The following is an 18,288-nucleotide window of genomic DNA, read 5'->3' as shown; positions in this document are numbered from 1 at the left end:
TTATAATTGAACTACATAATTGTATATAAAATATATAACCATATAATGTATATAGAAATGAGGTGTTAGCACTGTAGTGCACATAACACACAATAACTTATGAAGCATAAGAACATAGAAAACCTACAGCACAATACAGGACCTTCTGACAACAAAGTTGTACCAAACATGTCCCTTGCTTAGAAATTACTAGGGTTACCCATAGCCCTCTATTTTTTTAAGCTCCATTCACCTATCCAAAAGTTTCTTAAAAGACCATATCGTATCTGCCTCCACCACTGTTGCCAGCAGCCCATTCCATGCACTCACCACTCTCTGCGTAAAAAAACTTATCCCTGACATCTCCTCTGTACCTACTCCCCAGCACCTTAAACTTGTGTACACTTGTGGCAGCCATTTCAGCCCTGGGAAAAAGCCTCTGACTATCCACATGATCAATGCCCCTAATCATCTTATACACCTCTATCAGGTCACCTCTCATCTTCCATTGCTCCAAAGAGAAAATGCCAAGTTCATTCAACCTGTTTTCATAAGGCATGCTCCCCAATCCAGGCCACATGCTGGTAACATGAAGGTAACATGTTGGGTTGAAACAAAAGGAGAGAGTGGAAGACTGTTCCTCCAGTATTAGAGACAATCTGTAGATAGTGCAGATTCACCAAGAATATCTGATTGAAATTTACAGGTGGATGCCATCGTGAAAATTTGTTCAGAAATGCATGATCTGAAGGAAATCATTTTTCTTCACAAAAAGGATGTCCTAAAGCCTGCAGAAGAACATCAGAGACAGGTAGAGCTAACAAAATGTCCCTGCATTTCAAACAAACTCAACATCTCTTTTATCAGTGAGACTGGAAACCATTCCTTGATAGACAATAGACAATAGGTGCAGAAGTAGACCATTCGGCCCCTCGAGTCTGCACCGCCATTCTGAGATCATGGCTGATCACTCACTATCAATACCCAGTCCCTGCCTTGTTCCCATATTCCTTGATTCCCCTATCCATCAGATATCTATCTAGCTCCTTCTTGAAAGCATCCAGAGAATTGGCCTCCACCATCTCTGGGAGAAGAAGTTTTTCCTCAACTCTGTTTTAAATAACTGACCTCTTATTCTCAATTCATGCCCTCTGGTACTGGACTCTCCCAACATCTGGAACATATTTCCCGCCTCAATCCTATCAAATCCTTTAATTATCTTAAACGTTTCAATCAGATCCCCTCTCAATCTCCTCAATTCCAGTGTGTACAAGCCCAATCTCTCCAATCTCTCTGCGTAAGACAGCCCTGCCATCCCAGGAATCAACCTAGTGAATCTACGCTGCACTTCCTCAATTGCCAGAATGTCCTTCCTCAAACCTGGAGACCAAAACTGTACACAATATTCCAGGTGTGGTCTCACCAGGGCCCTGTACAAATGCAAAAGGACATCCTTGCTCTTGTATTCAATTCCCCTTGTAATAAAGGCCAACATTCCATTTGCCCTCTTCACTGCCTGTTGCACTTGCTCATTCACCTTCATTGACTGGTGAACTAGGACTCCTAGGTCTCTTTGCATTTCTCCCTTACCTACACCGTTCAGACAATACTCTGTCCTCTTGTTCCTGCTTCCAAAGTGGATAATTTCACATTTATTCACATTGAATGACATCTGCCAAGTATCTGCCCACTCACCCAGCCTATCCAAATCTCCCTGTATGCTCCTAACGTCCTCTTCGCATGTCACACTGCCACCCAGTTTAGTATTGTCAGCAAACTTGCTGATATAGTTTTCAATGCCCTCATCTAAGTCGTTGACATAAATCGTAAAGAGCTGTGGTCCCAATACAGAGCCCTGTGGTACCCCACTAGTCACCTTCAGCCAGTCCGAGAAACACCCATTCACTGCTACCCTTTGCTTTCTATCTGCCAACCAGTTTTCTAGCCATGTTGAAACCCTGCCCCCAATGCCATGAGCTCTGATTTTACTCACCAATCTCCTATGTGGCACCTTATCGAATGCCTTCTGAAAATCTAGGTACACTACATCCACTGGCTTACCCTCGTCTAACATCCTTGTTACACCCTCAAAAAACTCCAACAGATTAGTCAAGCATGATTTGCCCTTGGTAAATCCATGCTGGCTCCTAATCCTATTACTGCCATCAAGATGTGCCACTATTTCGTCCTTAATAATGGACTCAAGCATCTTCCCCACGACTGACGTTAGGATAATAGGGCGATAGTCCTCTGTTTTCTCCTTCCCTCCCTTCTTGAAAAGTGGGATAACATTAGCCACTCTCCAATCTTCAGGAACTGATCCTGAATCTAAGGAACATTGGAAAATGATTACCAATGCATCCGCAATTTCCTGAGCCACCTCTTTTAGAACCTTGGGATGCAGACCATCTGGACCCGGGGATTTATTAGCCTTCAGTCCTACCAGACTACTCATCACAGTTTCTTTCCTAATGTCAATCTGTCTCAATTCCTCTGATATCTTATGACCCTGGCCCATCCATACATCTGGGAGATTGCTTGTGTCCTCCCTGGTGAAGACAGATCTAAAGTACGCATTAAATTCTGTTGCCATTTCCCTGTTTCCCATAACAATTTCTCCCAATTCATTCTTCAAGGGGCCAACATTGTTCTTAACTATCTTCTTTCTCTTCACATAGCTAAAAAAGCTTTTGCTATCCCCTTTTATATTTGTGGCTAGACTGAACTCATACCTGATTTTTTCTCTCCGTATTGCTTTTTTAGTTAAGATCTGCTGTTCCTTAAAACTTTCCCAATCATCTGTATTCCCACTCATTTTAGCCCTGTCATACTTCTTTTTTTTTAATGCTATACAATCTCTGACTTCCTTTGTCAACCACTGTGGCCCCTTCCCCCTCTTTGAATCCTTCCTTCTCATTGGAATGAACTGCTTTTGCATCTTTTGTATTATCCCCAAGAATATCTGCCACTGCTGATCCACTGTCTTTCCTGCCAGGGCATCCGCCCATTTAACTTTGGCCCGCTCTTCCCTCATGGCTCCGTAGTCTCCTTTATTTAATTGCAACACTGACACCTCTGATCTGCCCTTATCCCTCTCAAATTGTAGATAAAAACTTTTCATGTTATGATCACTACTTCCTAATGGCTCCTTTACTTCAAGATCACTTATCAATTCCTGTTCATTACACATCACCAAGTCCAAAATAGCCTCGTTCCTGGTTGGCTCAATCACAAGCTGTTCCAAAAATACATCCCTTAGACACTCCACAAACTCCCTATCCTGGGGTCCAGCACCTACCTGATTCTCCCAGTTCACCTGCATGTTGAAATCTCCTATAACGACTGCATTACCTTTAGCACATGCCAATGTTAACTCCCTAATCAACTTGTACCCAATATCCACGCTACTGTTTGGGGGCCTGTACACAACACCCATTAGGGTGCTATGTTTTAAATTTCTGTTCACAAAAAAAAACAGAGACACCATGTGCTGCAGAATTGCTGAAAGATGAAAGATGTGATTTTACATGTGCAGGAGGTTGCTTGTGCTTGAATAATTGAACCACATTTACGGGTGGCACTCATATGATGCGAGTGTCCAGTGGAATATTACCAGCCACTAGTTTTCCTCAAGTCTTTATCACATGAGTCATAATTTACAATCTACTTTCTCTGTAGATGTAACTAAGTTATTTTTAGTATTTGTTACCTTTTTTTAAAAAAATTTGCGCTTATACCTCTTTCACCAAATTTTTTTTGTAAAATCTCTAAACACCAGTTGGAGCAGTGTATGTAGTTCTGAGCATCAAGCTATAAGAAAGAGGTAATATTGCTCAGATTCACCAAACTATAGGAAAGAGGTGAATAGAACAGCACAGTACAGACCCTTCGGCCCACAATGTTGTGCCGACCCTTAAACCCTGCCTCCCATATAACCCCCAACCTTAAATTCCTCCATATACCTGTCTAGTAGTCTCTTAAACTTCACAGTGTATCTGCCTCCACCACTGACTCAGGCAGTGCATTCCATGCACCAACCACTCTCTGAGTGAAAAACCTTCCTTTAATATCCTCCTTGAACTTCGCACCCCTTACCTTAAAGCCATGTCCTCTTGTACTGAGCAGTGGTGCCCTGGGGAAGAGGCGCTGGCTGTCCACTCTGTCTATTCCTCTTAATATCTTGCATACCTCTATCATATATCCTCCTTCTCTCCAAAGAGTAAAGCCCTAGCTCCCTTAATCTCTGATCATAATGCATGCTCTCCAAACCAGGCAGCATCCTAGTAAATCTCCTCTGTACCCTTTCCAATGCTTCCACATCCTTCCTATAGTGATGCGACCAGAACTGGACACAGTACTCCAAGTGTGGCCTAACTAGAGTTTTATATGGAACAATTTGATTGTGAGTAGACATTGTTCTCTCTTCCCAGGAGCAAAGAATGGAGGAGAAATGATTGAAGTATACAAAATTATGAGTGGGTATAGATGCATGAAACTGAAATCGATAAAATTAAGTTTAGTGTCCCCACTATTCCACCACTATGCCCACTTGTCTCCCCACCCTAACCTCCTCTCAGCTATCACCTGCCAATGTGTACTTCTTCCCCTCCCCCACCTTCTTACTCTGGATTCTGACCCCTTCTTTTCCAGCCTGAAATTGACCGTAAGTCCCTCCGTAGATGTTGCTGACCTTCTGAGCTCCTCCAGCATTTTGCATGTGTTGCTGGAGATTTCCAGCATCTGCAGAATCTCTTGTGTTTATGATGAACTTTTTTAGCTCCTGTTTTATCCTGTCACAATTTGCCCAGCCCAATTTCGAAATTTCTTGCAAGCTCTAATTTTATCCTTACTCCTAACCTAATGAAGTGTGTTCTCTATTCCAAAAATGTTCACCTACTATTAGGTCTGTAAAGTGGCCTGGCTCATTTCCAACACTGTCCCGAATATTGTTTCCTCCAGCTGGACTCTCCATAGACCATCTAAAGAACATCTCTTATATTCATTGAATAAATTCCACCCATCCTGCTTCTTGTACTAACAAAGTTCCATTCACTACTGGGAAAATTAAAGTCCCCCACTATGACAACCCTATGGTTTCTGTATCTCTCAATAATCTGTCTACCAAGCTGTACCTCTACCTCGAGGTGGCTAATATAGGGGCCTGTAGTTTAATCCCATCAGTGTAATTGCACCTGTCCAATTTTTGAGCTCTACTCAAATTGATTCTGTGATGAGCCCTCCAGTGTGTCGTCTCAGTTTACTGCTGTGATATTTTCCTTTATCAATAGTGAAACCCTGCATCTCATTTACCATCCCCGTTCTATCAGACTTTAACCAATTGAACCCAGGAATACTGAACAGTCTTGGTACTCACATGTCCAGAAGGACTTGGGAGCTCTTGCGCATGAATCACAAAATGCTGGTTTGCAGGTGCAGCAGTGTGGTGAACTACATATACCTGTCTGGACACACCCCCTGCTGACTCCTCCCACAGTCCCCGGTATAAAGGCGATTGAGGCCTGAGCCCTGCCCTCAGTCTCCAGGATGTAGCATGGTGGTCAATTGCTGCTTGTTCTTTCTTCCAGTCAATAAAAGCCGATATCTCGCTTCACGTCGCAGAGAGTTATTGATGGTGCATCAAGCAGGCTATCAAGAAGGCAAATGGAATGTTTGCCTTCATTGCTAGTGTTACGTATTCAGGCAACAATAAATATATGAGTTAGGCAAGGGTTTATATAACAAATAACACGTTTATTATACACTGAAAACAAACCCCCCAAAAGTAAACAAACACTAACGTAACCAGAAATCAGCTGCTGTGCGGCAGCTTAAACAGTTCTTAAAGCCATGTTGCAAAAACAGTTCTTTAAAGTAGTATTGCCACAAGTTCAAAATGCTCACAGTCCATTTAAGGGAGAGACTTTTTAAGATGATTTAAATTCTCTTTCATGTCGCTTTGCTTCAGTCCCCGAAGTCGAACTTTTCCCACGAAGAATTTACGAAACAAAACGGCTTAAAGGCACTGACCTTTCCTTTATCACACTGTCCTCAATCTTTTCTGCTATCCTGCAGAGATTAACACGAGAACAGTCAGCGGATTCCTTCCGAATAGGGATTAAACAAGGTCGAACCCATTTCACCGTCGAAATAGATTCTTCTCGATCTTTAACTCCCGAACTCTGATCTTCACTCTCCACTGATCCTCAACTAGCAGTATTGTAAAGAAACTGCTGGCAATAACCTTTTAAACTTTAGGCATTAGAAAAAACTTCATCTTTCAACTAAACTGCGTCATCACATTAAATCACGCAGTGGCATGAAGTCAACATGGCAAATCCCGCTACGAATTGCCCCTCCTCACAGGGAGGGGTCCTCCTTTTAATACCCTGTAAAAAAAACCTGTCACATGATCTCTACTGGCGGGAAAATGACATCACTCCACCATCACAAGATCATTACCTCAAGTCCAGTATAGCTTCAACCCCAGTCACGTGACAAGGGTACCACTGTCATGTGTCACGAGTACGTAACACTAGATTGATTGAATTTAAGAGCTGGGAGGTTATGCTGCAACTGTATATGGTACTGCTGAAGGTGCACCTGGAGTACTGCTTGCAGTTCTGGTCTCCTTACTTGAGGAAGGAGATACTAGGTTGATTTCAGAGCTGAGGGGTTTAGACTATGAGGAGAGATTGAGTTGCCTGGGACAGTACTTACTGGAATTCAGAGGATGAGAGGAGATCTTACAGAAACTTGTAAAATTATGAAAGGGCTAGATAAGATGGAGGCAGGAAAATTGTTTCCACTGGCAGGTGAGACTAGAACTAGGGACATAGCCTCAAGATTGAGCGAGTAGGGTGAGTAAATAAGGAGGAACTGCTTTTATTAGGATGCACCAGTTTCCCCCCACTGTTCAAAGATGTACCGTTTAGTAGGTAAATTGTAAATTGTCCTGTGATTAGGCTGGATTTAAATTGGGGGGCAGCGCATCTCAAGTTTGCCGGAATGGCCTGTTCTGCACTATTTCTCTAAGTAAGTAAAATAAATAAATAAACAAATAAAACTGGAACTTATCCATCTCAGTCATTCGTTTGCTCCAATGTCGTTCAATTCTCCTCCAATTGTTTCTGCACTGTCTGCCTTCCTGCCACTCCATTCTGGCATCCTCTACTCACAGTTGCAAGCTGTTTATGTGCATTCTGCCCCTTGACTTTGTTTCCTGACTCCAGTTTCTTACAATCTTCAACATATTTTATAATCACTGCTTCCTTTCCCTTAAAAATCAGAACACTGAATTAATTGTCTTATATTGAATATTAAAGACCATAGGCCCATCTGAGCTATCTCCTCCTTTCTGTGACAAGTTTTACCCCTTGTGCTACAAGTTGTCACAAGGTGTCAGCCTTGCCTCACTCATTGCTCTTTCACTGTGGAATCAGAAAGCATCAGGATTTAATTGCAATTTAGCAATTTAAGGATAGAGCAGTCCATGATGGTTAGTAATGAATTTGTGCTGGTTAAGAGCTGTTGCCATGCTCCTGATTATCTCTAAATCAAAAATCTGGACTCCCCTTTTAAAAGTTAAAGTGGAAAACTTGGAATTGCCCAATTTCTTCTGCAGTAGATATAGGCTGAGGCTATTTTGCTAATTATCTTTTGTGCTATTTTGCTAATTATCTCTTCTTCTGTCAATCTGTTTTTTGTATTTTCCAGCATTGTAGTTATTGACCATTAATGAGATCCTCCAAAGTTAATGAAGAATCTGAGCAAATCTTCCCAGAGTTCGACACCCATAAGATCATGTATGATCATCCGAGTATCAGGCGTGTACAGTTATTTTTATACAGTCATACTGGGATATATAACATGCATTGTGCTGTGTGCACTGGCACTGTTGGATGGGAAGCACTAATTAAGGAAATTTGTTTTCATATCAGAAAGGTACTTTAATGATGAAAAGTGAAAGTACTGATATTATTAATATTTGTTTTTAATTGCTTTGCGCTGCTCAGACAAAGGATTCAAGAGAAGCATCAATCAGCAAAGTCTTTCTCTATCTTCAGAGATACTTTTACCTCATTGCTTTCAACAGCTATCTTCATGAACAGGTTGGAAACTTTATTATCAATGTGCAGTTTATGATGAATTGAATCATTTAAACAAAACTGAAAATCCCAATTAATCCACAAGCTAAAAGTCATAGCAGGTTTTTACTTCCATAACCTTGCCTGACTTTGGGTGGCATTTCATGGCCTTTTCCTTTACAGATGACTTTTTAAGAACACAATAAAGTAAGAGCTGAGTAGGCCTTCTTGAATTTCAAGCCTGCCCTGACATCCAATAAGATCATGAATGATTCATTGAGGTGTCAATACCTCTATTTCTAGATGCTCCGGTAATGCAATTTAATTAAGAATTTCAAGATGTTTCCGACCACTATTTTGCATATAGAAATGTCATTGGCTGTCCATTACTCTTATATTCCTTGCTATTTTATTGAGATAATAAAGCATTGGTTCTTTTCGTGAACCACTATGAGAATATGGGGTGAATAAAATATAGGATTAAAGCAGGATTATTGCAAGTGTGTGCTTGGTGGTCCGTGTACTGAGCAGGTCAGAGGGTCATGGAAACAGTCAGAATGGGGAAGAGTAGTTCATCCTGTAATCATCAATCCCCTCCCCCACAGTCATTTTAATCTCTTATTTTAATCTGCCATCACCAAAACAATGTTATTTTTGGTTTAAAAGGTCTTCTTGTAATCTTGTCTATAAGATGTTCTTATCAATTTCCAGTACCCATTGGCTTTCTCAGTCATGTTTAGTACTTGGATGCGAAGGAAACCCTTCTTCTATAGGCTGCTGAGTGCTATGTTCAGACTCGAGATGAAGACTCCTGATAATCTCCTCACTAAGCGCCTTTGTGTTCTAGTAAGTTCATCAAAATCGATAACAACTTAATTTTTCTTTAAGAGGCAACTTGAGTGTGAATGAGATGATATGAAGATATTGCAGAACACAATCTTATCAATTTTGTTAGTGCTGATTTTGAGCATCATTTTTGTCCTCAGTATATGTACAGTATGCTTTTATAAATTGTGTATTCACATATTCAATACAAGTTGATTTTATCAGCAATAGTTTGAAAACTTTGGTTTATATTTGAGAATCACAATTATATATGGGATAACATGGTATGAGTTGCACGAATCACCTTAAACCATCATGGAAAACGATGCTGAAGAGGTAGCAGTAAGGCAAATGAACTGAATAAGTATTTTGTATCAGTCTTCATTGCATAAGACACTAGCAGTATGCTGCAAGTTTGAGAGTGTTGGGGGCAGAAGTGAGTGCAGGAGCTCGGGAAGCTGAAAGTTCTGGAGGTAGATAAATTATCTGGACCAGATGGTCCACACTCCAAGGTTCTGAAAGAAGTCATTAAAGATTTTGTGGAGGCATTAGTAGTGATTGTTCAAGAAAAATCTAAATAAGACCATAAGATATAGGAGCAGAATTAGGTCATTTGGCCCATTGAGTCCACTGTGCCATTTCAACATGGCTGACCCACTTTTCCTCTCAGCCCCAATCTCCTGTCTTATCTCTTCATGCCCTGTCTAATCAAGAATCTATCAACCTCTGCCTTAAATATACATAAAGACTTGGCCGCCACAGCTGCTTATGGCAAAGACTTCCACAGATTCACCACTCGCCAGCTAAAGAAATTTCTCCTCATGTTCGTTCTAAAAGGACTTCCCTCTTTTCTACAGCTGGGTCCTCTGGTCTTAGACTCTCCCATCATAGGAAATATCCTCTCCACATCCACTTTATCAAGCCGTGTCACTATTCAACAGATTTTAATGAGGTCACTCTTATCCTTCTGAATTCTAGTGAATACAGGCCCAGAGCCATCAAACACTCTTCATATGTCAAGCCATTCAATCTTGGAATCAATTTCATGAACATCCTTTGGACCTTCTCCAGTTTCTGCACATCCTTTCTAATAACAAGGGGCCCAAAACTGCTCCTAATACTCCAAGTAAGGCCTCACCAGTCCTTTATAAAGTCTCAACATTACATCCTTGCTTTTATATTCTAGTCCTCTGGAAATGAATGCTAACATTGCATTTGCCTTGCTCACCACTGACTCAACCTGCAAATTAACATTTATGGAATCTTACAGAAGGACTCCCAAGTCCCTATATGCCTCAGATTATTGTATTTTCTCTCTAATAGAAAATAGTTCACCCTTTTATTTCTTCTTCCAAATTGCATGACCATATACTTCTAGACACTGCATTCCACCTACCACTTCTTTTCCCATTCTCCTAATCTTTCTAAGTCTTTCTGGACCACTCTATCTCCTCAAATCTACCTGCCCCTCCACCTGTTTTTGTATCATCTGCAAACTTTGCAACAAAGCCATCAATTTCATCATCCAAATCATCGTCATATAATGTAAAATCATCAGTCCCAACACAGAACCCTATGGAAAACCACTAGTCACTGACACCAACCAGGAAAGGCTCCCTTCATTCCCACTTTTGGCCTCCTGACAATCAGCCGCTGTTTTATTCATTCTGGAATTTTTCCTGTAATTTCATAGGCTCATAGCTTGTTAAGTAGTCTCGTGTGGCACCCTGTCAAAGGCCTTCTGGAAATCCAAATACAATACCAACTGATTCTCTATCCTGCTGGTTATTTCTTCAAAGAGTTCCAACAGATTTGTCAGACAGGATTTTCCCTTGGGGAAATCATGCTGACTACTGCCTATTTTATCATCTGCCTCCAAGCACCCTGAAACCACATCCTTTCAGAAGCCAGAATCTTCCCAACCACTGAGGTCAGACTAACTAGGCAATGTTTCCTTTCTTCTGCCTCTCTCCCTTCTTGAAGAATGAGTGACATTTGCAATTTTCTAGTCTTCCGGGACCATTCCAGAATCTAGTGACTCTTGAAAGATCATTACTAATGCCTCCACATTCTCTTCAGTCACCTCTTTCAGAACCCTGAGATGTACACCATCTAGACCAGGTGAATCATTTACCTTCAGACCTTTCAGTTTCCCGCAAGCCGTCTCTCTAGGAATGGTAATTTCACACACTTAATGACCATTGACACCTGGAACTTCCACCATACTGCTGGTGTCTTCCACAGTGAAGACAGATGCAAAATACTTTTTCAGTTCTTCCCCTACTTCCTTGTGCCCACTGGTATCTCTTCAGCATCATTTTCCAGAGATCTGATATCCACTCTTGCCTCTCTTTTACACGTTATGTATCTGAAGAAACTTCTGGTATCCCCTTTGGTACTAATCACTAGCTTACTTTCATATACCATCTTTACTTGCTTAATGACTTCTTAGTTGCCTTCTGTTGGTTTTTATAAGCTTCCCAATCCTCTTAACTTCACACTAACTTTTGCTCTATTATTTGCCCTCTCTTCGGCTTTAATGTTGGCTTTGACTTCCCTAGATTCTGGGATAGTTATAAAATTCCAGCTAACAGTCCGCTCTTCAAGAAGGGAAGGAGGCAAAAAAAGAGGAAGTTATAGGCCAGTTAAAATTATCTCAGTGGATGCAACGAGTTGGAGTTGACTGTTAAGGATGAGGTTTTGGGTACTTGGTTTCTTTAAGAGAAAATGTTGTCTAACAAACCTGTTAAAATTCTTTGAGGCAGTAACAAACAGAATAGACAAGGGAGTATTAGTGGATGTTGTGTATTTGGATGTACAGAAGGCCTTTGACAAGGTGGCCCACAGGAGGCTGCTAAACAAGATGAGAGCCATGGGAAAATACTAGCATGGAAAAGCAGAAGCCAATTGGCAGGAAGCAAAGTGTGGGAATAAAGTAAACCTTTTCTGATTGGTTGCTGGTGTTTTACAGGGGTCAGTGTTAGGACCACTTCTTTTTATGTTGTATGTCAATGATTTGGACAACAAAATTGATGACTTTGTGGCCAAGTTCTCAGACAGTACAAAGATAGAAGAGAGGTACAAAAAAAATTAGAAGTGCAAAGAGACTTGGGAGTCCTCATGCTGAGTCCCTAGAAGTTAACTTACGGGTTGAGTTTGTGATGATGAAGGCAAATGCAATGTTATCATTCATTTTGAGAGGACTAGAATATAAAAACAGGGATGTAATGCTGAGGCTTTATAAGGTATTAGACGTGTTTCATTTGGAATACTGTGAGTAGTTTTGGCCCCTTTTCTAAGAACATTGACATTGGAGAGGGTTCAAAGGAGGTTCATGAAAATTAATTTGGGAATGAAAAGCTTATTGTATGAGGAGAGTGTGCCTGTACTCACTAGAATTTATAAGAATGATGGGATTATCGTATATTGAGAAGCTTAGATAGAGTGGACATAGAGAAGATGTTTTCTATAGAGAGGGGACGTCCATTTAGAATGGAGATGAGGAATTTCTTTATCCATAAGGTGATCTGTGGAATTTGTTGCCACAGGTGGCTGTGGAGGCCAGGTCTTTGAGTACATTTAAGGTGGAAGTTGATAGTTCCTTGATAAGTCAGGTCCTGAAAGGCAGGAGAATGGGGTTGAAAGGGAAATAGATCAGCCATTATGAAATGGTGGAGCAGACTCATTGGTCCAAATGACTTAATTCAGTTCCTGCCTCATATGGTCTTATGGTCTGATGTATATGGTCTTACTGTGCATCAAATATAGTCAGTCCAAACAGCCACTTCGCTTGTGTAGCCCAATATACAATAAGCAAAAGGAAGGATCGTTACCTTGTCATTGCTCTATATCTCTCCAGTTGTTTGGGGTTTCTCGTGGCAGTCCCAAGTTTCAGAGTTGTTACCAGACTCATAGCATTGCACAAAGCAGATGGGGGTGTTGATTGGTCTTTCCTTCACATTGTGGTAGGAATAGCAGGGCGATCTTGGAGAAGAGGTAAGAGAGCAAGGAAGAACCTCTCACCAGTAGGACTAGCACCAAGATAGAGGTCAGAAGGGAAACAAGCACTGGTAGGAGTGGTCACTTAGAGAAGGGCTGTTTCACAGTCAGAGTGCTGTGCTTGAGACTTTGACAAGGGAGGTTTTAGCATGGAGGATGAATATGCCAAGCTATGGTAAGTCAATCTCTTTCCATTTACGTTGTTTTAAGTTAGTACTGAATTCAGAGTCATTAATGCCAGGCATTGAGAGGCATGTAAGATGTTGGAGGTCACAAAGCAATCTACTGAACCTAACCATGGAAAGGGAATCAAAAGCTACAGCAGATAGATTTAAGGTGAGAGGAGAAATATTTAAAAGGAATCCGAGGGGTGGCTACTTCATGTAAACAGTGGTGCATATGTGAATGAGCTTCCAGAGGAAGGGACTATGGCAGGTTTATTAAAAATGGACAGGTGCATGGGCAGGTGAGGTTTAGAAGGGTACAGATCACATGCAGGCAAATTAGACTGATTTAGATTAGCATTTTGGTTGGCGTGGGTGAGTTGTACTGGAGGGCTTGTTTTTGTGTGCTGCATACTTGGGCATTTTATGAGTCTATCTGAGCTGATGTCAGAAAGTCAATAACCAAGAGGCACAGCTTTTCATCCAACATTTTACTTCCCTGCAACATTTGCCCAGCTGTAGTTCTTGTTCATCTGAAATGCAAAATGATCAGTAGCTTATAAGCAAAAGAGAACTTGTGATGAGGATAAGTACTATGTGAGAAGGAGATTTAGATATTAGAATATCAGCTTCATTATTTGTCATCCTATTCCTGGGTTTGGCCACAGCACCACTTTTCCCAATGCAGTGTCATCTTCCAGACGTAAGAACTGTAGTTTGCAAGTGATCCTTGCAGTCATGTACCTGAAAGAAGAACAGAAGCCTGTCAGGGAATTACTTTTGTTAGGGGATGTGGCTGTCTGGCACTGTATTCAGATTGTGTTGTACGGTTGTGAGGTGTTCAGCTGTGCAGTAGAGTTTACAAATCTCGTGCCTAATAATTCATAGATATTAGAGACTATTTCTCATCATCATTTACTGTGGAGACATTTTAAGTGGAAAGCTCAGGGAGTGGGGTAGTGATATTCAAGAACATTTTCCCTGCTGATTGAAGGTTCAATGTAAATTTAACCTCTCTGCAACTTCATATTTTCCTTGTAACCCACAGCTTGCTGATGACTACCTGGATGTTGACGAAATGAGTAGTCAAAGACAAATGAAAGTGGCAAACTACAGAAAAGTTTCCAAAATGCCTGTCTGTGGAATAGCACAACCAAATCAGGAGGTCAGCACCACCTTAATTTTATATTCAGCAACAACATGTCATTTTTGTACTAATGTACGCAGTCAATAATACTATCAATATTTGACCTGCTGAGTTCCTCCAGCATTTTGTGTGTGTTGCTTGGATTTCCAGCACCTGCAGATTTTCTCTTATTTGTGATTCGACTACTACATTGCGAAGTCTGCCGGGGTGCCGACCCTGGAGAAGCTTAATTCTGCCCTTCTTACCTGCTGAGTTCCTCCAGCATTTTGTGTGTGTTGATTGGTGAAATTGTTGGAGAAATGCCAAGGAATAGTACTTGTGCATATTTAGAAAGGCAATAGACATGGATTTGTGTAGGGGAAATTCCATCTTGTTGGCTTGTATGAGGAGGTAACTAGGGAGGTTTTTGATGACAGTGTGTAAATATTGTGTAAATAAACTTACATAAGGTATTTGACAAGGTTCCATGTGTAGGAGACTGGTCCAAAAGTTAAGGCACAAGATCCAAGGTGACCTGGCTAATTGGATCTAAAATTGGCTTGATGATAGGAGGCAAAATGTAGTGGTGGAAGTTTGTTTTTCTGATTGAAGGTTTGTAATCAATGATGTATCAGAGCTAAGAACTTTGTCGTTTTGTGATATATATTAATGGCAGGGATGAGACTGGAGGAGATATGATTAGTAAGTCTGTGGGTAGCATAAATATGAGATGCAAAGGGACTTGGGAGTCCTTGTGCAGAACACCCTAAAGGTTAACTTGCAGGTAGAGTTGGTGGTGAGGAAGGCAAATACAATGCTAGCATTCACGTCATGAGGTCTAGAACACATAATGTAATGCTGAGGCTTTATAGATCAGTGGTGAGGCCTCATTTTGGGTATTGCAAACAATTTTGGGCTCCTCATTGAAGAAAAGATGCGTTGGCTTTGGAGAGAGTTCAGAGCAGGTTCACAAGGATGATTCCGGGATTGAAAGTGTTATCATACGAGGAACGTTTGATAGCTCTGGGTCTGTACTCGCTGGAAGTTAGAAGGATGAGGAGGGATCTCATTGAAATCTTTCAAATGTTGAAAGGTCTAGACAGAGTAGATGTGGAAAGGATATTTCCCATGATTGGGGGGCAGTCTAAGACAAGAGGGCACACATTTAAAACAAAAATGCAGAGAGATTTCGTTAGCCAGAGGGTAGTGAATTTGTAGAATTTATTACTACAAACAGCTGTGGAGGCCAGGTGGTTGGCTGCATTTAAGGCAGAGATTGATAGATTCTTAACTGAACACAGCATCAAAGGTTATGGGGAGAAGGCTGGGGAGTGGTACTGAAGAGGGAAAAAAGGATCAGCCATGATTAAATAGTGGAGCAGACTCAAAGGGCCAAATGGCCTAATTCTGCTCCTGTGTCTCACGGTCTTATCACCTTAACAGTTGGTGGGGTCGTCTAAGGCTACAGCAGGATAGGAGTCTGAACTGGAGATTTTTCCTGTGAGGTTGGCTAGTGCTAATCGGATAGGAACCACAGCAGCAGGACAATAGGAATTAGGGTTGAGGGTAAGAAAGATAATATGAAAGCAATTTTGAAAAGAATCACCACCACCCCCCCCCCCCCCGTGTATATGGGGAATTGTGCTGAATAATAATGAATGTCTTTTCTATATTGGGCATCTGCTCAACAAATCTGTAGATTGTGTGCTTCGCATATACCACAAAAAAAGTTTAATGTTCCATCACAAGATGCTTTCCACATACCAAGCAATGCATACAAAATGCTGGAGGACCTCAGCAAGTCAGGCAGCATCTGCGGAGGAAAATGAACTCAGCCCAAAGTGCTTCCTGACTTGCTAAGTTCCTCCAGTTTTGAATACATGTTGCTCAAGAGTTCCAACATCTGCAGAATCTGTCTGTTGGTAGGTAGCTGCTCCACACATGGGTCAATTAATATACCAGTAGACAGCTCCTGCATGTATTGCCCTTTAGACAGTTCACATTTATAGCGATGGGAAGAGATCAGCCATGAACAGTCTGTGGTACCTTCATATACAGAGCCTATAAAAAGGATTCCCCCCACTTGGAAATTTTCATGTTTCATTGTTTTACAGCATTGAATCACAGTCAATTTTATTTCACTTTTTTGACACTGATCAACAGCAAAAGATTCATGTCTAAGTGAAAACAGATCTCTACAAATTGATATAAAATAATTACACATATAAAACACAAAATAATTGATTGCATAAAACTCCCTTCAACTCAGTATTTAGCAGTTGCAACTTTGGCAGCAATTTCAGTCTGGAATCTGTGTGGATAGATCTCTATCAGCTCTGCACATCTGGACACTGCAGTTTTTCCCCATTCTTCTTTACAAAACTGCTCAAGCTGTGTCAGATTGCATGGGGATTGTGAGTGAACAGCACTTTTCAAGTCCGTCCACAAAATATTCAATTGGATTGAGGTCTAGACTCTTGACTTAGTTACTCCGGGACATTAACTTTGTTGTTTTTTAAGCTATTCCTATATAGCCTTGGCTTTAAACTTTGGGTCATTGGCTTGCTGGAAAACAAATCTTCTGCCAAGTCAGTTCTCTTGCAGACTGCATTAGATTCTCCTCCAGGATTTGTCTGTATTTTGCTGCATTCATTTTGCCCTCTACCTTCACAAGCCTTCCAGGGCCTGCTGCAGTGAAGCATCCCCACAGCATGATGCAGCTACCACCATTCTTCATGGTAAGGATGGTGTGTTTTTGATGATGTGTGGTGTTTAGCTTATGCTAAACATAGCATTTAGTCTGATGACCAAAAAGCTCAGTTTATCAGACCATAGAACCATCTTCCAGCTGACTTCAGAGTCTCTCACTTGCCTTCAGGCAAAGTCTGGCTGAGATTTCATGGGAGTTTTTTTCCAACAGTGGCTTTCTCTTTGCGTCTTGCCCATAAAGCTGCAACTGGTGAAGCAAACACAAGGAAATCTGCAGATGCTGGAAATTCAAGCAACACACACAAAATGCTGGTGGAACGCAGCAGGCCAGGCAGCATCTATAGGGAGAAGGACTTTGTCAGGATAAAGGGTCCGGCACATAACGTTGACAGCGCTTCTCCCTATAGATGCTGCCTGGCCTGCTGCGTTCCACCAGCATTTTGTGTGTGTAACTGGTGAAGCACCTGTGCAACGGTTGCATGTGCAGTCACTCCCATCTCAGCCACTGAAGCTTGTAACTCCTCCAGAATTGTTATAGACTCTTGGTGGCCTCCCTCACTAGTTCCCCTCTTGCTCGGTCACTCAGTTTTTGAGGAAGGCCTGCTCCAGGTGGATTTACAGCTGTGCCGTATTCTTTCCATTTGATGATTGACTTAACTGTACTCCAGGGGATATTCAGTGACTTGGAAATTTTCTTGTCTCCATACTTTTGCTCTTCAATAACCTTTTCACAGAGCTGCTTGGAGTATTATTTTGTCTTCATGGTGTAGTTTTTGCCAGGATACTGACTCACCATCAGTTGGACCTTCCAGATACAGGAGTATTTTTACTACAATCAATTGAAACACCTTAACTCCACTCATGTGATCTCCATTTAACTAATTGTGTGACTTCTGGAACCAACTGGCTGCATCAGTGATGATTTGGTGTGTCATATTGGGGGGGGGGGGAGTTGAAGACTTATGCAATCAATTATTTTGTATTTTATATTTGTAATTAATTTAGATCACTTTGTAGAGATCTGTTTTCACTTTGACATGAAAAGTGTCTTTTTCCGTTGATCAGTGTCATAAAAGCCAACTTAAGTTCACTGTGATTCAATGTTGTAAAACAATAAAACATGAAAACTTCCAAGGGGGAGTGAATATTTTTAGAGACACTGTATGTAGAGAATTGCTGTACGTAAAACTGATTTACAGCTCCTCTATCAACTACTTGTGGTTAACTATTTCTCAGAGATCCCAAGACAAATTATGGTCTGAATCCATTGATCCAGTTAGCTAACTAATGAGAAAAACCCAGGCTGGGTGTCTGTAGAAGTTGTTTCAAGATTAGATGCATTTTATTGTGTTAAGATAAGGCTGTGGATTGAAATGAAATCGGAAAATAAAGATATTTTAAT

At 41.1% G+C, this 18,288-nt stretch overlaps 1 protein-coding gene across 1 annotated transcript in view; it reads left to right on the top strand.

The window, feature by feature from the left end:
* LOC132394761 (paladin-like) overlaps nucleotides 1–18,288 on the top strand; it is a gene marked incomplete at its 5' end in the record, with an annotated part of 332,204 nt that overhangs the window by 243,098 nt on the left and 70,818 nt on the right. The window lies entirely within an intron of this gene.

Source organism: Hypanus sabinus, chromosome 5, assembly GCF_030144855.1.
Source record: "Hypanus sabinus isolate sHypSab1 chromosome 5, sHypSab1.hap1, whole genome shotgun sequence".
NCBI lineage: Eukaryota > Metazoa > Chordata > Chondrichthyes > Myliobatiformes > Dasyatidae > Hypanus > Hypanus sabinus.
The sequence above is the reverse complement of the archived record's forward strand: the minus strand, read 5'-3'. Positions and strand labels throughout refer to the sequence as shown.